Source organism: Rhinolophus sinicus, chromosome 4 (genome assembly GCF_057876585.1).
Source record: "Rhinolophus sinicus isolate RSI-liver-muscle chromosome 4, RSI-T2T, whole genome shotgun sequence".
Classification (NCBI taxonomy): Eukaryota; Metazoa; Chordata; class Mammalia; order Chiroptera; family Rhinolophidae; genus Rhinolophus; species Rhinolophus sinicus.
The window spans coordinates 62,404,035-62,431,260 of NC_142504.1; the positions used below are offsets into that span (position 1 = coordinate 62,404,035).

Below are 27,226 nucleotides of genomic sequence, written 5' to 3' on the forward strand. Positions count from 1 at the left end.
TAGAAAATAACCAAACTGCAGCACAGAGAGAAGAGGAAAAATAGAACATAAGACATATATGGTATACAGTTAAACAATCTAAAATGTATGTAATTGGAGCCTCAGAAGAGGATTAGAGGGAATGAGATAGAAAATGCACTTGAGGAGACTGATGGACACAAGCTTTCCAGGGCTAATGAACTGATGAATAAAATTAACCACAGATTGAAGAAATTCACTAAACCTCAAGCAAGATAAATATAAAAAAAAACCACATCTAAGCAAACCACACCAAGACCTGAAAAGGACATTTGTTACAAGAAAGAAAATTACAAATCAATTTCTCTAATAAGCATAGATAAAAAAATGTCTTAAATGAAATATTAGCTTATCAAATCCAGCAATATATAATAAGGTAATAAATCATGATCAAGTAGAATTAATTCCAGGAACGCAAGTTTGGTTTAGTATTTGGGAATCAATCAATATGATTCACTATGGTAAGATTTTTAAAAAGGATAAAAATCCCATGCATAGAAAGAACATTTGCTAAAAATTCCACTCCTTTTCATAATTAAGCAAGCCAGGAATATAAGGCAAATTTCATAATACGCTAGTCTATCTACCAAAAAATCACTAAATATATCAAAGAGTCAAATACTGAACAATTTCCACCTGAGGTCAGAAATGAGAAAGGGACTACCATCACTGTCTATATTCAGTATTGTAGTGGATTAATTGGCCAGTATAATAACGAAACAAAAGAAATGAAAGCCTTCAGTATTAGAAAGAAAGAAATAAAACTACCATCATAACATGATTGTATACTTTGAAAATCCCAAAGAATCTACATACATTAAAATTCATGTGTGAATTAAATAAGTCACTGTTCAATCTAAAGTCACTGCATAAAATAATTTTTTTTCTATATGCTAGCAACAAACATTGGAAAATAAAAATTATGCCATTTATTATGGCATTGAAAAACAAGTACCCCAGAATAAATGTAACCAGAAAAGAAAGGCAGACTTCTATACTGAAACTATTACTGAGGACAAAAGAAGAAAACTTAAGAAAAAAGAAAGATATGCCCTGTTTATGGAAAGAAAGTCATAGTATTAGAAGAATGGTAGTTTTCTTCAAACTGAAGTACAGATTCAGTGAAATAAACAAAATATAATCAATCAAAATTCCAGCAGAATATTTTTTGACACCAATTGATAAAAAGGGGGCCAAAATAGTCATAGCAATTTTGAAGAAAAACAAAACTGGAGGACCTAGACTACATAAATCAAGACCTATTAAAAATCTCTAGAAACTGATAATCAACAAAATAGCAGAACAGGCAGGATCAACCTCTTGTCCCCTCCCCCCACAGAAACATTGAAAAGAAAATGGAAACTGTCAGAAACAACTTTGTTAGAACTCTGGGAAATAGTCAAAGGTTTACAGAAACCAAATGACCACTTACGCAAGAAAAAAGCAACTTAAAAAAATGTAAGAAATCTTTGGCACTTTTCTCACCCTTGCCCCACCCCCTTCCTGGCATGGTGGCAGTCATGAAAATGGTAATACATGTTTTAGTGTGAGAGCCAGGTCCCTGGTTCAGGATGGAGCAGAGCATGCTTAATTCACAAATTATTGTGTATGTCTGTTGTAACCTGTGCAAGGGCTACCTAAAAGACTGGCACAAAGTGTTCATCTGTGTTTCACTTAACTCAGAATTCAGGCTATAAAAGCAATAGGCATTGCTTGAAAACACAGTAAAGTGAACCAACAACCTACAGAAGCCTGGGACAAAAGATTACAGTCATGACATCCATTAAAACACCTAAGGCACAGCAGGAAAAGAGAGGGAAGATTTTCTTTGGGAAACTGGGGCATTCAAAAGCACTGATGTACATTGAAGAATTTAGAAATCTTGGTGCATGCCCAGGGCAAGATGCATGGTCAGAAAAGGCTTGAGAAGTTCCTAAGCTTTCACCTTGGGTGATCCCTAAGCTCAGTGCAATCCGGGCTAAATGTAAAAGGAGTGTTCCAGCACAGAAATATTCTGGAAAAATTGGGAGAGTTGTTTTTTTCTCTTACCTATGGCATTCAAGAAAATTTCTGCCTAAACATTGGCAGAACACAAGCTAAGGAACAGATACTTCAGTGACCAAACATGACAAAGAATATAGTATTTGCTAAAATACTTTGAAAAAGTCACTAACAAAGAGACTACTATTGCTTTCAAAAATCAAAAACACAGCAAAAGTAATAATGGAGGAAATGAAAGACAAAAAAGAATGTCATACAGAAAACAAGGAGAAGGGGGAGAATCTGATTTCCAGAGTTGCCATATTATAATGGTAACTTGTACAGTTTTCAACAACAACAGCAACAAAAACACAAAACATGCAAATAAACAGAAAAGTATGACCCATTTAAAGGAACAAAATGAATGGACAGAAGTCATCATTGAGGGTGTCCAGATATCAGACTCACTAGACAAAGACTTTAAAACAACTGTCTTAAATATGTTTAAAGAAGTGACAGAAAATATGGACAAAAACTAAAGGATATCAGAAAAACAGTTATAAACAAAATGAGAATATGAATAAAGGGATAGGAAATTATACAAAGGAATCAAACAGAAATTCTGTAGCTGAAAAGTACAATAGCTGAAATGAAAAATCCACTAGAAATGTTCAACAGCAGATTTAAGCAGGCAAAAGAGAAAAACAAACAGTGAAGTCAAAGGAAATTTGACTCTGCAGATCAAAAGGAAAAAGAATAAAGGAAAGACAGCAGAGTCTAAGGAATCTGTGATACCATAAAGAAAACCAATGTATTCATGAAATCCCAGAAGGGGAAGAGGAAGAGAAAGGAGCAGAAAAAAATATTTGAAGAAATAGTGGCTGCAAACTTCCCAAATTTGATGAAATACAGTAACCTACAAATTCAAGAAGCTCAGTGAACTCTAGGTAGGAAAACTCAATAAGATCCCCCCCCCAAGATACATTATAATCAAACTGTTGAAAGACAAAAAGAGAGAACCTTGAAGGCAGCAAAAGAAAAGAGACTCATCAAGTACAAGGTATCCTTAATAAACTTAACAGCTGAGTTCTCATTAGAAACTCTGGGGGCCAGAAGGCAGTGGAACGACATATGTAAAGTGTTGAAAGGCAAAACCAAACCAAACCAAACAAACAAACAAACCTGTCAACTAAGTACTCTATATCTGACAAAGCTGTCTATCAAAAATGAGGATGGAATTAAGATATTCTCAGATAAACAAAATCTGAGGGAAATATTACCACAGGACCTATTTTACAAAAAAATGCTGAAGAAAATCCACCAGATTGAAATAAAAGGACATCAAAAATAACTTGAGGGCTGGCCCGGGGCTCAGGCAGTGGAATTTCCTGTGCTCCTAACTCCGAAGGCTGCCAGTTCGATTCCCACATGGGCCAGTGGGCTCTCAACCACAAGGTTGCCAGTTCAACTCCTCAATTCCCGCAAGGGATGATGGGCTGCACCCCCTGCAACTAACAACAGCAACTGGACCTGGAGCTGAGCTGCGCCCTCCACAACTAAGACAGAAAGGACAACAACTTGAAGCTGAACGGCACCCTCCACAACTAAGATTGAAAGGAAAACAACTTGACTTGGAAAAAAAAAAGGCCTGGAAGTACACACTGTTCCCCAAAAAAGTCTGTTCCCCTTCCCCAATAAAATAAAATAAAATAAAAAAGGTAACTTGAAGCAGTATGAAGGAATAACAATCACCATTAAAAGTAAACACAGGGGCATACATAAAGCCAATATTATTGTATGTTTGGATTGGAACCCTGTTTTTTGTTTACTATGTGATTTAAAAGACAAGCATGTAAAAATTAATTATGTATGTCAATTATACCTCAATAAAACTGAAATAAAACATTTAAATAGAAAGATTCATTTTTGCTCTGTATACTTCATTCATGAGAAGAGGTATATATTTATAATTTCCTGATAGTAATATAAATACCTGTAAATAGTGAGAGAAAAAAATTAATGATAAATCTGTTTTTGGATATTAAATGTATAGAGATGTAATTTATGACAACAAATAAAAGGTGAGCATGGAGCTACCTAGAAGCAGAGTTTTTGTATACTATTGAAGTTTAGTTGGTCTCAGTTCAAAGTAGACATTATAAATTTAGAATGTTAAATGTAATCCCCATGGTAACCATAAAGAAAATATGTGTAAAAATATGCACAAAAGAAAATGAGAAGGGAATCAAAATAGTTCACCACAAAATATCAACTAATTATGAAAAAGGCACTAATGGCAGAAATGAAGTACACAAAAGGTATAAGGTATACAGAAACAAATAGCAAAATCACAGAACTAAGTCTTTCCTTATCAGTAATTATTTTAAATGTAAATGTATTAAACTATACAATGTAAATGGAGATATTGGCAGACTGGATTAAAAAAGGATACAACTATATTCTGTCTACAAAAGACCCACTTTAGATCAAATGTCACTAATATGTTGAAAGCAAAAAGATGGGAAAGATATTCTATGCAAATAGTAATCAAAAGAGAGCTGGGGAGGCTATACTAGTATGCGACTAAGTAGACTTTTAGTCAAAACTATTACAAGAGACAAAGGAGGATATAAGTGTCAACTTCATCAAGAAGGTATAACAATTATATGCCACTAAAGAACACACCCCAAAATATTTGAAGCAAAAATTGATACAATTGAAGGAAGAAATAGTTTTGCAATAATAGTTTGACATTACGGTATGCCACCTTCAATAATAGATAAAATATCTAAATAGATTAATGAGGAAATAGAGAGAGGACTTGCACAATACTATAAAACAATTATGCATAACAGACATATATGGAACACTCCACCCAACTCACTTGTACATGAAACATTTTCCAAGATAGATAATATTATAGGCAACAGAACAAGTTTCAATAAGTTTAAAGAGACTGAAATTATACAGAGTATCTTCTCTGATCACAGTAGAATGAAGCTAGAAATCAATAACAGAAGGAAAACTGGAAAATTCACAAATATGTGGAAATTAAATAACATCTTGAACAATTAATGAGTCAAGAAGAAATTACAAAAGATATTTTAAAATATTTAGAGATAAGTGAGAATGAAAATGCAATATATCAAAAATTCATTGGATGTAGCAAAGGTAGTGTTCAGAGGGAAAAATATAGCTGTAAATGCCTACATTGAAAAAAGAAATACCACAAATCAATAAAACAAATGCTGAATGGGGAAAAGCTGAAAGCTTTTGCCCTAAGGCCAGGAATAAGACAACAGGGCCCACTTTTGCCACTGCTATTTGATATTATACTGATGTTCTAACCAGAGTAATTAAACAAGAAAAATAAATAAAAGGCACCCAAATTGGAAAGAAAGAAGTAAAACTATTTCTATCCCATGATCCTATACATAGATAATCCCCCCACAATCCACAAGAAATCTGAGCTAATAAATAAATCTGCAAAGTTGCTGGGTGTGAGCTCAATATGCAAAAATCAGTTGTGTTTTGATTGTTCACAGTTTCAACGAACAATCCAAAAACGAAAATTTAAAAGTAATTCCATTTCCAATAGCATCTAAAAGTAGAAAATAGCTGGAATTTAACTAAGGAAGTGAAAAACTCGTACAATGAAAACTATAAAACACTGTTGAAAGAAATTAGAGAAGATCTAAGTAAATGAAAGACATGCATTGTTCTTGGATAGGAAGACTTAATATTGTTGTCAATATCACCCAATGTGATCTACAGATTCAACACAATCCTTATCAAAAGTCCAAAAGTCCCAAAGCCTCTTTTTTTCAGGCTTACATGCAATTGCAAGGGTCCCAAATCATCAAACCAAGCAGAATCGGAGGACTTTCCGATTTCAAAACTTACTACAAAACTACAGTAATCAAAGCACTGGGCTACTACCATGTTTCACCAAAAATAAGACTTAGCCAGACAAGCAGCTCTAATGCATCTTTTGGAGCAAAAATTGATATAAGACCCAGTCTTATTTTACTATACAATAACACCGGTATAAATTAATATAATATAATACAATACAAGGTCTTATATTAATTTTTGCTCCAAAAGACGCATTAGAGCTGATTATCTGGCTAGCTCTTATTTTCGGGGAAACACGATAGCATAAGGATAAAAATGTACTTCAATTGAATAGAATTGAGGGTCCAGACACCACAGAAATACAAAGGATCATCCAAGAATACTATGAAGGACTATATGCCACCAAATTCAATAACCTAGAAGAAATGGACAAGTTATTAGAAACATATAGCCTTCCAAGGCTGAACCATGAAGAACTGGAAAATCTAAACAGAACGATCACCAATAACGAAGTTGAATCAGTCATCCAAAACCTTCCCAAAAGCAAAAGTCCAGGACCAGATGGCTTCACTAGTGAATTCTACCAAACATTCAAAGAGGATCTAATACCAATCCTGCTCAAACTCTTCCAAAAAATTGAAGAAGAGACAGTACTCCCTAAGTCATTTTATGAGGCCAACATTACCCTGATACCAAAACCTGGTAAGGACAACACAAAAAAACAAAACTACAGACCAATATCTCTGATGAACACCAATGCAAAAATCCTAAACAAAATTCTAGCAAATCGAATACAACAATACATTAAAAAGATTATTCATTACAACCAAGTGGGGTTCATCCCCAGGGCACAAGGATGGTTCAACAACCGCAAATCCATCAATGTCATACATCACATAAACAAAATAAAGGACAAAAATCATATGATTATATCAATTGATGCAGAGAAAGCATTTGAGAGGATACAACATCCATTTATGATTAACACACTTAATAAAATAGGTATAGAAGGAAAATACCTTAACATAATAAAGGCCTTATATGAAAAACCCTCAGGTAATCTCATACTTAATGGTGAAAAACTGAAGCCCTTTGCTCTACGTTCAGGAACACGACAGGGCTGTCCCCTATCACCTCTGCTTTTCAACATAGTGTTGGAAGTCCTTGCCAGAACAATCAGGCAAGAGAAAGAAATAAAAGGCTTCCAAATTGGGAATGAAGAAGTTAAATTATCACTCTTTGCAGATGACATGATGCTATATATAGAAAACCCTAAAGACTCCACCAAAAAGCTATTAGAAACAATCAACGAATACAGTAAAGTTGCCGGCTACAAAATCAACGTACAAAAGTCCATTGCATTCCTATATACTAACAATGAAATCTCAGAAAAAGAAATACAAAAAACAATTCCTTTTGCAATTGCAGCAAAAAGAATAAAATACCTAGGAATAAACTTAACCAAGGATGTGAAGGACCTATATGCTGAAAACTATAAGACATTTTTGAAGGAAATTGAAGACACAAAGAAATGGAAAGACATTCTGTGCTCATGGATTGGAAAAATCAACATAGTTAAAATGGCCATATTACCCAAAGCAATATACAGATTTAATGCAATCCCCATCAAAATCCCATTGGCATTTTTTAAAGAAATAGAACAAACAATCATTAGATTTGTTTGGAACCACAAAAGACCTCGAATAGCCAAAGCAATCTTAGAAAAAAGAATAATAATGGAGGTATCACACTCCCTGACTTTAGCTTCTACTACAGGGCTACAATAATCAAAACAGCATGGTATTGGCAGAAAAACAGACACATAGACCAATGGAATAGAATTGAGAACCCAGAAATAAAACCACATAAATATGGACAGATAATTTTTGACAAAGAAGCTAAAAACATACAATGGAGCAAAGACAGCCTTTTCAATAAATGGTGCTGGGAGAATTGGATAACCACGTGCAAAAGAATGAAACTGGACTGCTATCTGTCACCATGTACCAACATTAATTCAAAATAGATCAAAGACTCAAGCATAAGACCTGACACAATAAACTGCATAGAAGAAAACATAGGTACTAAACTTATGGACCTTGGGTTCAAAGAGCATTTTATGACTTTGGCTCAAAGGCAAGGGAAGTAAAAGCTAAAATAAATGAATGGGACTATATGAAACTTAAAAGCTTCTGCACAGCAAAAGAAACCATCGACAAAATAAAGAGGCCACCAACTGAATGGGAGAAGATTTTTGCAAACAGTGCCTCCGATAAGGGGCTAATATCCAAAATATACAAGGTACTCATGAAACTGAACAACAGAAAAACAAACAACCCAATTGAAAAATGGGCAGAGGACCTGAAGAGACAGTTCTCCAAAGAGGACATACAAATCGCAAATAGACATATGAAAAAATGCTCAACATCACTAATCATCAGAGAAATGCAAATCAAAACCTCAATGAGATATCACCTCACCCCAGTCAGAATGACTATCATCAACAAGACAAATAGTAACAAGTGTTGGAGAGGCTGTGGAGAAAAAGGAAACCTCATACACTGTTGGTGGGAATGCAGACTGGTGCAGCCGTTATGGAAGGCAGTGTGGAGGTTCCTCAAAAATTACGAATAGAATTACCATATGACCCAGCAATCCCTCTCTTGGGTATCTACCCAAAAAATCTGAAAACATTTATACATAAAGACAGTGTGCTGCAATGTTCATTGCAACTTTGTTTACGGTGGCCAAGACATGGAAACAACCAAAATGTCCTTCGATAGATGAATGGATAAAGAAGTTGTGGTATATATACACAATGGAATACTATTCAGCGGTAAGAAAAGATGATATAGGAACATTTGTGACAACATGGATGGATCTTGAGAGTATAATGCTAAGCGAAATATGTCAGACAGAAAAAGCAGAGAACCATATGATATCACTGATATGTGGTATATAAACCAAAAACAACAAAAGAACAAGACAAACAAATGAGAAACAGAAACTCATAGACATAGACAATAGTTTAGTAGTTACCAGAGGGTAAGGGGGGTGGGGGGTGGGAGATGAGGGTAAGGGGGATGAAATATATGGTGAGGGAAGGAGAGCTGACTCTGGGTGGTGAACACACAATGGGATTTATAGATGATGCAATACAGAATTGTACACCTGAAATCTATGTAATTTTACTAACAATTGTCACCCCACTAAATTAAAAAAAAAAAAAAGAATTGAGGGTCCAGAAATAAACCCATACATATATGACCAATTGATATTTGACAAGCCCACTGAATCAGGAAAGAATATTATATTCAATAAATGTTTCTGGGACAATCAGATTTCTACATGCAAAATAATTAAGTAGGACCTCTAACAGACAGTGTATACAAGCACTAACGCAAAATGGGTCAACGACCTTAACTAAATATAAGACCTAAAACCATAAAACTCTTAGAAGAAAAGATAAGAGTAAATCTTCATGATCTTGTATTTGGCAATAGAATTTTAGATATACATCAAAAGCATGAGCAACAAAAGAAAAATAGATAAGTTGGATTTCGGTAAAATTAAAAACTTTTGTGCATTAAAGAATGTTACCCAGAAAGTGAAAACACCACTGTCAGAATGAGAGAAAATATTTGCAAATCATATATCTTTAAGGTTTTAATATTCAGAATTTTTATATATATATTTTTTAAAAATCCTACAACTCAACAAAAAGGCAAACAACCCAATTAAAAAATAGTATACACCGAAGAGCAGAATTGCTGAGTAATATGATAATTGTATGTTAAGCTTCTTGAGGAACTGCTAAACTGTTTCTCACAGAGACTGCAGGGGTGGCAGAGCCCATGACCCAGGCATGCCCCTGCATTATGGCAACTGTGACCTTGACCCTCCCAGCAGTGAGGACTGCACCCAAGACCCTAGTACCCAGCATTGGGGTCCTTCGCCCTAAGGTTACAACAAACATGGCAGTGCTCAGGACCAGGAGTTCCAGGAGCCAACACAGCACCCACAACCCAAGTACACTCCTGCTCCACGGCAGTGGTGACTGTGACCTCGGCCCTCCCAGTAGCAGAGAATGCACCCAGGACTGATGCTCACAGCAGTAGTGAGGCTCTAGGAACCTCATTGGCACCCAAGACCTGAGGCTCCAGGAACAACAGCAGCACCTACAACCCAATGACACTGACAGCAGCAAGACACTAGCAACCTTGGAGGAACAAGCAGTGACAACAAGGGCACTGGGGACACCACTGACAAAGGCTAGTGGAGAGTGGAAAGTGCTGGCTCTCAACTATAGCTAGAAAAAGCTCAGAAAGATGTTTGCTACTTCAAATGCACCAGCAGAGGAAAAATTCATCAAGCACCATGAAAAATCATAGTAACAAAGTATCAAAATGAAAATGACAATTCTCCAGAAAGTAAAATTCTTGGAAGATTGTGATCTAATTGATAGAGAATTCAAAATAGCTGTTTTAAAGAAACTCAGTGACCTATAAGAAAATTCAGAAAGACAGTTCAATGACCTCAAGAATAAAATTAATTAACAGAAGGAGTACTTTACCAAAGAGATTGAAACTCTAAAAAAGAACCAAAGAGAAATTCTGGAGCTGAAGTACTCAATAAATGAGCTGAAGAATGTATTAGAAAATATTGGAAATAGAGCAGACTATGGAAGAGAGAATTAGTGAGCTCAAAGATAGAATTCTAGAAATTCTAGAAATGTTTCAGGTGGAAGAGGAGAGAATACTAAGATCTAAAAAAAACAAACAAACAAACAAACAAAAAACGAAACAACTCTAGAGAACTATACCACTCCATTAGAGAAAAAATCAACATAAAGATAATGGGTATCCCAGAAGGAGAAGAGAGGGAGAGGGGAGCAGAGAACTTATTTAAAGATATAGTAGCTTAGAACTTCCCAGACTTGGGGACAGAACTGGCTATACAAGTCCACAAAGCTAATGGAACACCTAATTATCTCAATGTAAACAGTCCTTCTCCAAGACATATTATATAAAACTGTCAAAAGCCAATGATATACAATGAATTTTAAAGGCAGCCAACAGGAAAAAGTCAGTAATCTACAGTAACCTATTAGACTATCATCAGATTTCTCAGCAGAAATTTATAAGCCAGAAGAGAGTGTAATGACATATTCAAAATACTGAAAGATAAAACTAGCATCCAAGAATATTCTACCCAGCCAAGTTAGCCTTCAGATATGAAGGACAAATAAAATCTTTCCCTGACAAAAGTGGGAGTTCACCACCACTAGATTTTCCTTACAAGAAATGTTGAAAGAATGCTTCTGCCTGAAATGAAAAAAGCAAAAGTATACAAAACTTTGAGTAAAGTGATAGACAGAATCATAAAATTGCAAAGTTATTTCAGAATAGAGTGTTAATCACTAAAGGTTAGTATAAAGGTTAAAGGAAAAAAACATTAAAAAATAACTATTGCTACTGCCATTTGATAACAAACTCAGGACATAAAATGGGACTATGTGCGACAACAAAAGCATGAAAGGGGAGGAAGAAAATGATGGAACCTGGCAAATCAAGATAAGATGCTATCAGCAGGGAAAAAAAGATTATTTTATCTATGAGATATTTGATACAAACCATTTGATACAAACCATTTGATAATCACAAAACAAAAATCTAGAGCAGAGATATGAAACATTAAAAAGAGAAAACTGAGAAAACCACCAAACTAAAATGGCAGCCAGAAATATAAGGGCAAAGAAATAATGGAGATTGAAAAAAAGAAAAAAAAGATAAAAATGGCAGTAGTAAGCCCTCATATACCAATAGTTACCCTAAATGTAAATAGAATGAACTAACCAATCAAAAGGTACAGCATGGCTAGATAGAATAAAAAATAAGACCCAACTATGTGCTGCCTGCAGGAGACTCATCTTAGCTCTAAAGACAAACATAGGCTCAAAATAAAAGGTTGGAAGATGATAAGCAAACAAAGCCAAAAGAAAGTGACCGTAACCATACTTATATCAGATAAAACAGGTTTTAAGCCCAAAAAAGGTAATAAGAGACAAAGATGGATGTTTTATAATGATTAAGGGGACAATCCATCAAGATGACAACATTTATCAATACATATGCACCCAACATTGGAGCACCAAAATATATAAAACAACTATCAACAGTCCTAAAGGGAGAATAACAGTAAGGAACTTTAATACCCTGCTTACAGCAATGGATAAATCATCCGGACAGAAAGTCAACAAGGAAGCAGCAGCATTGAATAACATATTAAACCAAAAGGACTTAAAAATATATACAACAGAATGCACATTCTTCTCAAGTGCACATGGAACATTATTAAGAATAAAACATATGTTGGGACACAAAGCAAGTCTCACTAACTCTTTTTTCCCTTTCAAGGGTAAAAATTTTATGTTTTAGGAAACTTATACTGCACATTTTCAAAGAGAGTCACACAAGAAAGCAAAAATGTTATCCTCCCCTCATATTAGAAATAAATAAGGACATAAACTTTTTCTTTTTTAATCATGAGACTTGAAAGTTTAGCACCAGCATCCAAAATGAACAGAAAGGGGAAAAAGGCGTTTTACTATATATTTCAAATTTCTTTAGTAGGGGTTCTCCCCATACGGTATTAATATTTCTTCTTTAGTTCATATTATAAAAATAGTAAAATGCAGGGGAAATATATATAAACCTAGTGGTTGCTAAAAGTGGGGAGATTTTTCCCTTGTCTTCTGTGAGGCATTCCCAGAAAAATTGCTGTAAAAAATTGGTTGACATTCTCCTTTTGTACTTGTTTTGTAAAGAATAATAGTAAACATTCCAATGTCCACATCTTGGTTATTAATCTTATTAATCTTGGTTATTATTGCTTGGATGTTTCTTTGGTGTTAGCATGGTCATGGTCTGCTTTTTGCTATATTTTTTGAATGGTCATCAATTCCTTAGGTCATCTGCTAATGGTGAAGGTGCCTGGGGAGCCTGGTGCTCAGTACTGCTCTGCTTGGTAGCTGGAGCAGGGTTCTCAGATGGTGCTTCACCTGCCTTGGTCTCTTTGCCACCTTGTGAAGAAGTATTAGGAGGATGGGGACAATGCCAATATTTTTATGAGCACCGGTATTCACAGTGAGTAGGTGGCTGATTTGGACCATTGACCACTTGTGATTCTCTTTATCTTTAGCTTCTCCCACAGCTAGGGCAGATCATGGGTGAGGAGGTCCCCTGTGATACCGTGGACGGTAAGTTGGATTTCGACGATCCCATCCCTGAAGTTGTGCTCCCTCTGGGACTCCATCCTTAATCTCTCCAATCTCACTAGTATTACTAGGAGGTCCCGGTATCTGCCATAGTAGCCACATCTGTAACGGGGCTGATCAGCAGCACAAGGGCTCCCTTCTGCAGAAGCTCCATCTGGGACAGTCACATTGGCTGCTTCTGCAGCCTTTTCTCCTTCAACCACATCAAATTCTACAGTTTCTCCATCTACACCGCGCAGATATTTCGGTGCATTGTTCTTTTTGATGGCAGTCTGATGTATGAGTACATCTTCTTTGGTGTCATTTAGACTTTTTTTTATTAGTCTCAGGTGTACAAAGCAACATAATAGACATTTACACCCTCAAAAAGTGATACCGCCCAATCTACTACCCCTCTGACATCATATATAGCTGTTACAATATCACTGACTATACGTATTCCCTATGCTGTACTTTACATTCTGTGAATACACACACACACACACACACACACACACACACACACACACACACACACATGAGTTCTGCCAATTAAGTTTGCGAACTTGCCATTGTGTGCTTACATTGGCAGCGCTGTACAAACAGCTTGGTAAGGTTTTATAACCTTGGTGTATCAGTGTCTCACAACTATGTTTGTGTCAATGTGTGGTGGTGTCTTGCTGAGTGGTATTCATTATTGTTGTGTGTTTTTGTGTGCTATCGCGAAACTATCTGAGCTTGAATTAGAGCAATGAACAAACATTAAATTTCTTGTTAAACTTGGCAAGAGTGGAAGTGAAATCAGGGACATGTCAATCCAAGTTTATGGGGATAATGCCATGAAGAAAATGGCAGTATACAAATGGATTAAATGTTTTTCTGAGGGAAGAGAATGTGTCACTGATGAAGAGAGGTCAGGGCCGCCAGTAATGAGCAGAACTGACAGAACACTGCAAAAATTCAGTGAATTGTGTGTCAAAACCATCGGCTGACTGTGAGAAGCATAGCAAACCAAGTAAACATCGATAGAGAAACAGTTAGGAAAATTTTAACTGAAAATCTTGGTACAAGAAATGTGTGTGCACAAATGGTCCCAAATGAGCTCTTGTATCATGACAATGCACCAGCTCACATGGCACTGTCTGTGAGGGAGTTTTTAGCCAGTAAACAAATAGCTATTGGAGCACCCTCCATATTTACCTGAAAATAATGGAAATATAGAAAGGAAGATATTTTGATAACATTCAGGACATCAAGGGTAATACAATGACAGCTCTGATGGCCGTTCCAGAAAAAGGAGTTCCAAAATTGCTTCGAAGGGTAGACTAAGCACTGACCTTTGTGCATAGCTTCCCAAGGGGAGTACTTCAAACGTGACTGGTAGTGATATTCAGCAATGAAGTATATAACACTTTTTCTAGGATGAGTTTGTGAACTTAATTGTCAGACCTTGTGTGTGTGTGTGTGTGTGTGTGTGTGTGTGTGTGTGTATGCGTGTGTGTACCAGGGTGCCAAAAAATGTATACAAGTGGACACTTTGGTCAATGTTGCTCAAGCAGTAGTGTGCTGTAATCAGAAGTGTCTGGATGCTGATGGTAACCACTTTGAGTATCTCTTGTAACTGCAGAAGTCAAACATGACTTGTATTCATCTTTCATTATTGGTATATATTGAGTATTACAATTTTAATAGTTTTGTCCTTTCTTAAAATGTGTATACATTTTTTGGCACTCTCTAGATAGGTAGGTAGATAGATAGGTAGATAGATGATAGATAGATAGATAGATAGATAGATAGATAGATAGATAGATAGATAGATAGATAGACAGATAGATAGATGATTATAGTTGGCATTCAATATCATTCTACTTCAACTTCAGGAGTATAGTGCAGTGGTCAGGCATCTACAAAGTCTATGAAGTGATCCCTCTGATTCCAATACCCATCTGGCACCCTATGTAATCTTTAAAACATTATTGATTATATTCCCTATACTGTATTTCATATCCCTGTGACTATATTGTGACTACTAATTTGTACTTTCTAATCCCTTCACTTTCTCCCCCATCCCCACCCCCTCCCATCTAGCAACCATCAGTTTTTTTCCTTTATATCTCTGAGTCTATTTCTGTTTTGTTTGCTCGTTTATTCTGTTATTTAGATTCCACAAATAAGTGAGATCATATGGTATTTGTCTTTCTCAGTCTGACTTATTTCACTTAGCATATTTTCTAGGTCCATCCATGTTGTTGCTAATGGTAAGATTTCATTCTTTTTTATGGCCAAATAATACTCCATTGTATAAATGTACCACAATTTCTTTATCCAATCGTCTATTGATGGGCATTTTGGTTGTTTCCATATCTTGGCTATTGTGAATAGCACTGCAATAAACATAGGAGTGCATATATTTTTTTGAGTTAGTGTTTTGGATTTCTTTGAATAGATACCCAGGAGTGGAATTGCTGGGTCATAAGGTAGTTCCTTTCTCAATTTTTTGAGGAACCCCCATACTGTTTCCCATAGTGATTGCACCAGTCTGCAATCCAACCAACAGTCCACTAGGGTTCTCTTTTCTCCGCATCCTAGCCAACATTTGTTGTTTGTTGATTTATTGATGATAGCCATTCTGACAGGAGTAAGGTGGTATATCATTGTGGTTTTTATTTGCATTTCTATAATGATTAGTGACGTTGAGCATTTTTGCATATGTCTGTTGGCCATCTGTATGTCCTCTTTAAAGAAATGTCTCTTCATGTCCTCTGCCCATTTGTTAATTGGGCTGGGGTGTTTTTTTTTTTTTGGTTTTTTTTGGGTGGTTTGTTTTTTGGTGTTGAGTTGTTTTGTTTGTTTGTTTGGTTGGTTGGTTGGTTGGTTGGTTTTGTTTTGCTTTTTACAAATTTTGGATATTAACCCCTTATCAGATATATCATTGGCCAATATCTTCTCCCATACATTAGGATGTCTTTCATTTTATTGATGGTTTTCTTTACTGTGAAAAACTTTTTAGTTTGATGTAGTCCTACATGTTTATTTTTTCTTTTGTTTCCCTTGGCTGAGTGGATATATCAGTAAAAATATTACTCAGGGTAATGTCTGCAAATTTACTTCCTATATTTTCTTCTAGGAGTTTTATGGTTTCAGGTCTTACATCTAAGTCTTTCATTCATTTTGAGATTATTCTTGTATATGGTGTAAGAAGGTGGTCCAGTTTCATTTTTTTGCATATATTTGTCCAGTTTTCCCAGCACCATCTATTAAATAGACTGTCTTTACACCCATGTAAATTTTTGCTTCCATTGTCATAGATTAAATGACCAGATAGGCATGGATTTTTTTATGGAATCTCTATTCTGTTCCATCGATCTATGTGTCTGTTTTTATGCCAATACCAAACAATACCATGCGGTTTTGATTACTATAGCCTTGTAGTATAATTTGATGTCAGGTAGCATGATGACTCCCACTTTGTTCTTATTTCTCAAGAGTGCTGTGGCTATTTGGGGTCTTTTATAGTTCCATATAAATTTTAGGATTATTTGTTCTAGTTCTGTGAAAAATGTCATTGATAATTTGAAAGGGATTGCATTTAATCTATATATTGCCTTAGGTAGCATGGACATTTTAACCATATTAATTCCTCCTATCCATGAGCATGGTATATGTTTCCATCTATTTGTATCTTCTTTAATTTCTCTCTTCAATGTCTTATAATTTTCTGAGTACAGGTCTTTTACTTCTTTGGTTAAATTTATTCCTAAGTATTTTATTGTTGTTGAAGCAATTGGGAATGGGCTTGATTTCTTAATTTCTCCTTCTGATAGTTTGCTATTGGTGTGTACAAATGCAACTGATTTCTGAATATTAATTTTGTATTCTGCTACTTTGCTAAATTCATTTATCAATTCTAACAGTTTTTGGTGGAATTTTTGGGGTTCTCTATATATAGTATCATGTTTTCTGCAAATAATGACAATTTTACTTCCTCCTTTCCAATTTGGATGCCTTTTATTTCTTTTTATTGTGCTGTGGTTAGAACTTCCAGTACTATGTTTAGTGAAAGTGGGCAACCTTGTCTTGTTGCTGATCTTAAGGGGAATGCTTTTAGCTTTTCCTCATTAAGTATGATGTTAGCTGTGGGTTTATCATCTATGGCCTTTATTTTGTTGAGATATGATCCCACTCTTCCCAGTTTGCCAAGAGTTTTTATCATAAATGGATACTGGATTTTGTTAAATGCTTTTTATGCATCTGTTGATATAACCATATGATTTTTATTTTTCATTTTGTTAATGTGGTGTATCACATTAACTGATTTGTGGATATTAAACCAACCTAGATACCAGGAATGAATTCCACTTGATCGTGGTGTATGATCTTTTTAATATATTGCTGAATTCGGTTTGCTAATATTTTGTTGAGGATTTTTGCATCTATGTTCATTGGGTATATTGGTCTATAGTTTTCTTTTTCTGTAATGTCTTGATTGGGGGTCAGGGTAATAGTGGCCTTATAAAATGAGCTTGGGGACCTTCCCTCCTTCTGAATTTTTTGGAATAGCTTGAGGAGGATAGGTGATAATTCTTTGTGAATGTTTGGTAAAGTTCACCTGGGAAGCTATCTGGCCCAGGACTTTTGTTTGTTTGAAGCTTGTTGATTACTGATTCAATTTTGTTCATAGAGATTGGCCTGTTTATATTTTCTGTTTCTTCTTGATTCAGCCTTGGAAGATTGTATGTTTCTAGGAATTTATCCATTTCTTCCAGATTGTCTAATTTAGTTGCTGATAGTACTTTCTTAAAATTTTTTGTATTTCTATGCTCTCTTTTGTCACTTTTCCTTTTTCATTTCTGATTTTATTAATTTGGGTCCTCTCTTTTTCTTGATGAGTTTGACTAAAGGTTAGTAACTTTGTTTATCTTTTCAAAAAAACAGCTCTTGGTTTCATTGATCATTTGTGGGTTTTGTTGTTGTTGTTTTTTTTTTGGTCTTTATTTTATTTATTTCCACTCTGATCTTAATTATTTCCTTCCTTGTACTCACTTTGGGCTTATTTTGCTGTTCTTTTTCCAGTTTCCTTAGGTGTAAAGACATACTGCTTATTTGAAACAAGATTTTTCTTGTTTCTTTAGCTAGGCCTGCTTTGCTATGAAGTTACCTCTTAGGACGGCTTGTGTTGAATCCCATAGATTTTGGGTTGTTGTGTTTTCATTTGTATTTGTCTCCAGGTATCTTTTGATTTCTTCCTTGATCTCATTGTTGACCCATTCATTATTTAGTAGCATGTTATTCAGTCTCTCTGTGTTTGTGTGTTTTCCAGTTTTCTTCTTGTAATTGATTTCTAAAATTCATAGCACTGTGGTCAGAGAAGATGTATGATATGATTTCAAACTTCTTAAGATTATTGAGACTTGTTTTGTGGCCTACCATGTGGTCTATCTTGGAAAATGTTCCATGTAAACTTGAAAAGAATGTATATTCTGCTGCTTTGGGATAAAATGCTTTAAAAATATTGATTAGATCCAACTGGTCTAATGTGTCATTTAAGGCCACAGTTTCTGTTTGATTTTCTGTCTGGAGGATAGGTCCATTGGTATCAGTGAGGTGTTGAAGTCCCCTACTATGATTGTGTTACTGTTGATCTCTGTCTGTGTGTCAGTTAATAGCTGTTTCATATAGTTAAGTACTCCTGTGTTAGGTGCATAAATGTTTACTAGAGTTATGTCCTCTTGTTTCATTGATCCCTTTATTATATAATGTACTTTTTCTTGTCTCTTATTATAATCTTTGTTTTAAAGTCTATTTTACCTGATATAAATATTGCTACCCTAGCTTTTTTCTCATTTCCATTTGCATGAAATATTTTATTCCATCCCTTTATTTTCAGTCTGTGTGTGTCTTTTGATCTGAGGTGGGTCTTTTGTAAACAGCAGATACATGAATCTTTTTTTCATATCCTCTCATCTACTCTGTATCTTTTGATTGGAGTATTTAATCCATTTACATTTAAAGCGATTATTGATATTAATAGGTACATAGTTATTGCCATTTTATTATTTGTATTTCTGGTCTTTGTTTGTTAGTCTGTTTTCACCATTCTTCTGCTGAAAGAAGCCCTTTTAATATTTCCTGCAATACTGGCTTGGTGGTAATGAATTCTTTTAGCTTTTTCTTTTCTGGGAAGCTCTTTGTCTCTTCTTCAATTTTAAGTGATAGCCTTGCTGGGTAGAGCAATCTTGGTTGTAGGCTGTTGTTTTTCATCACTTTGAATATTTCCTGCCTCTCTCTTCTGGCATGCAAAGTTTCTGTAGAAAAGTCAGCTGATAATCTAATGGGAGCTCTCTTGTAAGTAAGTAGCTCTCTTTCTCTTGTTGCTTTTAGGATTCTCTTTGTCTTTAATCTTTGCCATTTTAACTATGATATGTCTTGGTGTGGGTCTGTTTCAATTCATCTTGTTTGGGACACTCTGCACTTCCAGGGCTTGTATGTCGTTTTCCTTCACCAAGTTAAGGAAGTTTTTGGTCATTGTTTCTTCAAATAGGTTCTCGATCCCTTGCTACCTCTGTTCTCCTTCTGGTATTCCAATGATGCAAATGTTGTTGCACTTGATGTTGTCCCCCAGGTCTCTTAAACTATTTTCATAGTTTTATTTATTTATTTATTTATTTATTTATTTATTTATTTTTGTTGTTGTTGTTGTTGTTCTACTTGGGTGAATTCTGCTACCTCATCTTCTAAATCGCTGATTTGATCCTCTGCTTCATCTAATCTGCTGGTAAATCCTTCTAGTGTATTCTTCATTTCAATTATTGTCTTCTTCATTTCTGACGGGTTCTTTTTCATAGTTTCTATATCCCTTTTTATACTTGCTATCTCTTTGTTGAAATTCTCACTAAGTTTCTTAAGCATTCTTATAGTCAGTGTTTTAAACTCTGTCTCTGGTAAGTTGGTTGCCTCCGTTTCATTTAGTTCCATTTCTGGAGGTTTTTCCTGTTCTTTTATTTGGGACATGTTTATTTGTTTCCTCATTCTGGTTGCTGCTCTGTACTTGCTTCTATGTATTAGGTAGATCACCTATGTCTCTCAGTCTTTGCTGGGTGGCATTATGTAATATGTGCCCTTTGGAGTTGAATTGCGCAGTCTCCCTAATCCCCTGTGCATGTGTTCCAGAGGTGTCCTTTGTGTTGTTTGCATTCTTCTGTTGTAGTTGAGCCTTGAATGCTTTTGGCTTGTCAGTGGGTGGGATTCATTCCCAGGTTGACTAGCTATAAGGACTGGCTACACCCACAGTGTATGAGTTGCTGTATGTGGGCTGACACCTCAGAAAAGTCTTCAGGGGCAGACTGTTGTGCCTATTGAGAACCTCCTTTGGTTGTGCCACTTGTGGGTTTAACCAGGTAGTGCTCTGGTGTGTTCTGAAGCTGGTTTCTGGGTGTGCTGTTTCTGGTGTCTCTTGGGTGGGGCTCTCACGCAGGGCAATTTCAGCCCTGCCTGTTACCAGTCCATGGCTACCTGGTAGGTACCTCAAAGTTATATGTGGCTGCTGCCCATGCTGGACCTGGAGGCATATGGGGGTGGCCTTGATGTGAACTGAGGCTGGCTGCCACCAATATTGGGCCTAAGGCAGCTTAGAAAAATACCCAGGGCCCCCAGGCCTGTTGCTACCTGTCAACTGCCCATAAGACCCAGTTGTTGAAAGAGGCTCCTTACTTACAACACTGGCTAGTTAACTCAGTGTTGAGAGTGCCCTCAGTGATGCAGCACTAGCAGTGTGGGGTGGAGTTCAAGTGAGTCACAAGACGTGACTGGTGGACTTTACAATGTTAATTCAGATTCAGATCTTATACCTGTATCTGGCTTGTGACCACCTTGTATAGCGCCCTGATGACACTGCAGCCAACCTCCACCTCAGGCTTGCAAATTCCAGAGAGCTGCTCCCGAGTGTTTACAGAGCAGTTTTGGGGTCACTGTTCACCACCCAAATCTTCCCAGGCCATTATGGATTGTTTACTGCTGTAACAAACTTCCTCTAAGGTTTGTGAGGGCAGGGCTAGTCACTCAGGCAGCCAAAGTGCCCCTGGCAATGCAGCTTTAGGTAGGCAGGGTGGAGTTACAGGGGTCTAAAGGGTGTGGGTCAATGGTTTCTACAAATTCAGTGCAGTCTCAGCTCCTGGACCAGTGCTGGGCCTGTGACCACCCTGCAAAACAAAACAGAACAAACCAACAACAACAAAACACACACACACACAAACCCAACAATCAAAACAAATAAAAATGCAAAAAACCCAACAAAACAAAACACAACAAACAAAAAAACAGAGTAAACTAAAAGCACCAAAAACTAATCGGAACAAAAAATAACAAAAAATAAAACAGAAAAAAGACGAAAAAGAAATAGAAAAGAAAAGAAGAAAGATGAAAGAAAAAAGAAAAGGAAAAGAGAAAGAAAAGGGAAAAAAAGAGAAAAAAAAGCAAGCAAACAAACAAAAAATACCTGCTAAGTCCAGCTACTACCCATCTATGTTGCAGCACAGGTCTTGGCTTAATGCCCTCTGCAATCTCCCCAGGCTATTGCAGCTTGCTGCTGTAGAAAACCTTCTCTGTAGCTTGTGGAGGCAGAGCCAGCCACCAGGTGCCTAGAGTGCCCCTGGTAATACATCTCTAAGTGGGCAGGGTCAGGCTTCCCGAGGGCTATGGGGTGTGGTTTCTACAAAGTCAGTGCCGTTTCTGCTCCAGCCCACAAAAATGCACTGAGAACACCATAGCCAGCTACCAGAAGGTGGGCTTTTCCTCTGTGAGCAGGTTGCCTAGGTCTTGGGGCACCAATTTTATGGAAGGATATGGAGGACAATAGAGTTCTGAGCTTCTGAAATTCCAATGCTGCCTCTTTAGCCCAATGCTGAGCCTGTGTGTCTCAGCAGCTCTGATTGCCCCACAGAGATCTGCCCAGAAAGGTGGGGACAGGTGGGTTGTGAGAGGTGGCTGGTGCTTTGTGGCTGCGACCAGCCCAGAACTGTTTTACCCCCACAGCTCTTTCACTATTGCTAGAGTTTGCATCTGCAGATTTGGGACCCCATCGCTCCAGTTCTCAAGGCTGTAGATATTCTTTTCTTTCATCTGACACTGTTACTCTTTCTTCTGGAGCTTGCTTCTAACACTGGGAGGGTGGGGTGGAGCCAAGCTCTGGGGAGGAGGGGAGGCAGCCAGGCTCCATGTTTTATTTTCTGTTTTCTGGCTGGCAGTGAGGACTTAAAGCACAGTTCCCACCTAAGGTCTCTGCTCCAAATGCTGGGTTCAGCCATCTTATATGCTGATCTCTTGGGCAGGAATATGGGCCACAAGGAGTGTGCCTGCAGCCTGGATTCTTTCCTCTCCTGAGGCTGCAGTGATCTCTGGTCTGCATCCTGCGGCCCACGTCACTGCACTTTCCCCTTCCCTCCTCCCCTGCTAGCCAGATTTACCCACCTTCAGGTGATTTGATGTATGGGTCACTCAGGCATTCCTGTGTGATGAGCAGGGAATCCTTAGTTGAATTATAGCTAATCAACTTGTTGTAACTTTCAGGGGAGATTTCAAGAAGCACTCCTCACACTGCCATTTCTGTGACGTCATCTCTTGGTATCATTTACATTTTAAATCCACATCCATTTCTGATGTAGAACCACTTGAAGTGCCAAGGATTTTGGTGGTGAGAACTCTTTTCTCGGCATCTTCACTGCCCATGGAGGCTGAAGAGGTGAGGGCCACAGAACTCATGGCTGCAGGGGCAGCATCCCCACAAGGGGTTTCTTGTGACGAGGGTGGCAGGTGCTGGGTATGCGCCTGCAGGCTCCTGGGTGCTGGATCCTGAGAGGTTGTGGTGTCTGTCTCCACTGCAACCTTCAAGAGGATGGTGGTGTTTTCACCAACCTACCTCATGCTGCCTCCTCTGCTCTCAGTCTGGCACCTGGGTGGTGATTGATTGGAGGTAAGCATGGCTGGTGGTCACAGTCATCAGGCTCACTCTGGAGAGGCTGGTGAGGATGTCCTGGTTTGAGCAGTGGTGGCCAGGGTGAGGTCTCCCAGCAGAAGCAGCTAGAGATCTTGGGCTTCACACTAGCTCTTGAGATCATTGCTGTATCTTCTTCCAAGTCTCAATAAATTTAAGAAGACTGAAATTATATCAAGCAAGAGTTACGTTATCAAAATGGCAGTGTGAGGTGAGCCTCTTGAAATCTCCCCTGGAATTTACAACAAATTGAATAACTATAATTCACAAAGGACTCCCTGTGCAGCAGACGGGCAAGATTAAGAGGTGTGCAACTAATATCACCTAAAGGTGGGCAAATTGGGTGAGATGGGGAGGGGAGAAGCAGGAAGTGCAGAGATGCAGGCTGCACAGGCGCAGGACGCAGACCAGAGCTTCCAGCTCCGTACTCGCTGCATTCTGGAGCTACAACAGCCACAGCAGAGGGAAGAACTCGGACTGCTAGTGCTCTGCTTATGGCCACAGTCCCACCTGAGGGATCAGCATATAACACAGCTGAACCAAACGCTCACGGCAGAGATCTCAAAGCAAAGACTAAGGGAAGAAGGGTGAAAGTGGTGGTTTAAGCCCTCACTCCCAAGCAGACGACAGAAGGCTTAGGTGCTTAACCTAGTCACCCCTTCCCCACCCTTCCAAAGCTCACCCCACTCCCACCCTCCCGGTGTTAGAAGCAGAACAGTAACAGTGTCAGATCTAAAGAACAGAATATTTGCAGTTCTGAGAACTGCTGCCTGCAGCCACAGACTCACAGCCCAACTACTAGTTTCAGCAAAGGGGAGGGAGCCTTGGGTTCAGGACTGTCTGTGGTGGTGGTCACTGCCATTGCTCAGGGCCACCTCTCACAACCCACCTTGCCCCAGACCCCACCTATCTGGATGGATCCCCACAAGAATAAACAGAGCCACTGAAACACACAGCCTATGAATCTGTTGCAGGAAGAGCTTTGCAACTTCAGAAGTTCTCCACATCCCCCCGGGAGGTGGAAGCCTGTGACCCACGTGAACTGTTCACAGAGGAGAAGCCGCCTTCCAGGGAATCTGCCCATTGTGTGAGAAGCCAGAAGAGTGCAGAGAAAATATAACACTACAGTGTGAGAGAGAATAAAAGGCTGCAGTCAGAGAGAAAATAAAACATTCTAACAACACCTACAGGAAAACAAAAGAAAGACCTCTTTCTATCAACCTGTTGCAGAACCAACTACTCTACATGGCTAAGAAGAGAAATAATAATTCATCAATTGCCAAGGATAACCAAAGTAATAAGACAGCTCAGAAAGAAAATGAAAAGTCTCCAGAAAATGAACTTGAAGACATGGAAATATGTGACTTAAATGACAGAGAATTCAAGATTGCATTTCTTGAAAAACTAAATGAGATGTAAGAAAACACAGACAGGCAGGTTTATGAACTCAGAAACATATTCAAAGAACAAAATGATCATTTTACCAAAGAAACTGAAATTTTAAAAAGGAACCAAATAGAATTTCTGGAGATTCTGAACTCAGCAAAGCAAATGAAAAATGCAATAGCCAGCTTAGGTAGTAGAGTTGACCAGATGGAGGAAAGAATCAGTGACATCAAAGATAGAAATTTGGAACTGACCCAGATGGAAGAAGAGAGAGACTTGAGACTTAAATGAAATGAAAGAACTCTATAAGAACTTTATGACTACATCAGAAAGAGCAATATAAGAATAATGGGCATACGAGAAGGACAAGAAAGGGAGAATGAAACAGAGAGTATATTCAAACTAATAATTGATGAGAACTTCCGAAACTTATGGAAAGAACTGGATCCTCGAATCCAAGAAGCAAATAGAACACCTAATTACCTCAATCCCAACAGGCTTTCTCCAAGGCACATTGTATTGAAGCTATCAAAAATTAATGACAAAGAATCCTTAAGGCAACCAGGGAAAATAAGATGGTAACCTACAAAGGAAAGCCTATTAGATTATCATCAGATTTTTCAGCAGAAACACTACAAGACAGGAGGGAGTGCAATCAAATATTCAAACTATTGAAAGAGAAAAATTATGAGCCAAGAATAATATATCCAGCAAAGATATATTTTAACTATGAAGATGGAATAAAGACCTTTCGAGACATAGAGAGCTGAGAGTGTTTTCGAACACAGGACCTACACTACAAGAAATACTGAAGGAGGCTATTCGACCAGCATAAATAGGGATAATTTGTGACAACAACAACAACAACAACAACAAAAGTGGGGGAGAGTAAAGGCCTAAACCAGAATATGGGAATGGAGAAAGTAAACATGCTGAAGAAAATGGAATACTCTAAATAGCAAACTTTATTTTACATAAAAGTAGTGGTAACCACTCAAAAAATAAATAAATAAATCCAGAACTGAAATATAGGACATAATAAAAGACAAAACAGAGGGAAAAATCATAGAATACCACCATGCTGAAATAATAGATAACAACAAAAGGGCAAAGAAACAATGGAGACACAGTCTTACCAGAAAACGAAAGATAAAATGATAGGAAATCTCATATATCAACAATCACCCTAAACGTAAATGGACTGAACTCACCAAAAAAAAAAAAGGCACAGAGTAGCAGATTGGATCAAAAAACGAAACCCAAACATATGCTGCCTCCAAGAGACGCATCTCAGCTACAAGGACAAGCATAGACTCAAAGTGAAAGGGTGGAAATTGACACTCCAAGCAAATGGTATCCAGAGAAAATCAGATGTAGCCATACTGATATCAGATGAAACAGATTTCAGGATAAAAAAGGTAACAAGAGACAAAGATGGACATTTCATAATGACAAAAAGGACTATACAACAAGAAGACATAACAGTCATCAATATTTATGCCCCCAATCAGGGAGCACCGAAATATACCAAGCAACTACTAACAGAACTAAAGGGAGAAATTGACCATCCACAATTATAGTAGGGGACCTACATACATCATTGACAGCTATGTATAGATCATATAAACTGAAAATAAGTAAGGAAATGAGTAAGGAAATCAGCCCTAAATAAGTAAGGAAATCAGCCCTAAATGACACATAAGATGAAATGGACATAATTGACATTTATAGAGCACTTCATCCTAGAACATCAGACAATGCATTCTGTTCTAGTGTACATGGAACATTCTCAAGGGTAGACCATATAGTGAGCCATAAAACTAGCCTCAGCAAATTTAAGAAGACTGAAATCATACCAAACATATTCTCTGATCACAGGCTTTGAAATTGGATATCAACTGAAAAAGAAAGCAGGAAAAACCACAAATATGTGGAGATTAAATAACATACTTTTAAAGAATGACTGGGTCAAAGAAGAAATAGAAGGAGAGATCAAAAGATACATAGAAACAAAAGAGAATGAAAATACACCCTATCAAAATTTGGGGGATGCAGCAAAAGGAGTTTTAAGTGGGAAGTTTATATCTCAAGGAACAAGAAAAATCCCAAATAAATAACCTCACGTTACACCATGAAGAACTAGAAAAGGAAGAACGCATGAAATCCAAAGACAGCAGAAGAAAGGAAATAATAAAAATCACAGAACTAAATGAAATAGAGAACAAAAAGACACTAGAAAAAAAATAATGTGACAAAGAGCTGGTTCTTTGAAAAGATTAACACAATTAACAAACCCTTGGCTAGACTCACTAAGATAAAGAGAAAAGATACTAATAAACAAAATCAGAAAAGAAAAAGGGGAAATCATCACGGATGCTACAGAAATACAAAGGATCATCCAAGAATACTATGAAGGAGTATATGCCACCAAATTCAATAACCTAGAAGAAATGGAGAAGTTCTTAGAAACATATAACCTTCCTAGACTGAATCACGAAGAATTGGAAAATCTAATAGACCAATCAACAGTAAGGAAATTGAATCAGTCATTCTAAATCTTCCCAAAGCAAAAGTCCAGGACCAGATGGCTTCACTAGTGAATTCTACCAGACATTCAAAGAGGACCTAATAGCTGTCCTACTCAAACTCTTCCAAAAAATTAAAGAAGAGACAGTACTCCTCAACTCATTTTATGAGGCCAACATTACCCTGATACCAAAACCTGGTAAGAATAACACAAAAAA

At 37.3% G+C, this 27,226-nt stretch overlaps 1 protein-coding gene and 1 pseudogene across 2 annotated transcripts in view; one reads left to right on the forward strand and one right to left on the reverse strand.

Annotated features, from left to right (window-relative positions):
- ALDH1L1 (aldehyde dehydrogenase 1 family member L1) overlaps positions 1–27,226 on the forward strand; it is a 133,421-nt gene that overhangs the window by 36,911 nt on the left and 69,284 nt on the right. Inside the window, exon 1 of one of the 2 annotated variants that reach the window (XM_019719138.3) lies at positions 13,081–13,111. The exons of the other annotated variant lie outside the window; for it this stretch is intronic. The gene's annotated coding sequence lies outside the window, so the exon portion shown is untranslated. Of the gene's footprint in view, positions 1–13,080; positions 13,112–27,226 lie in introns of those variants that run through there. 2 annotated transcript variants of the gene reach the window in all.
- On the reverse strand, positions 12,715–22,864 carry LOC109438947 (Y-box-binding protein 3 pseudogene; annotated as a pseudogene).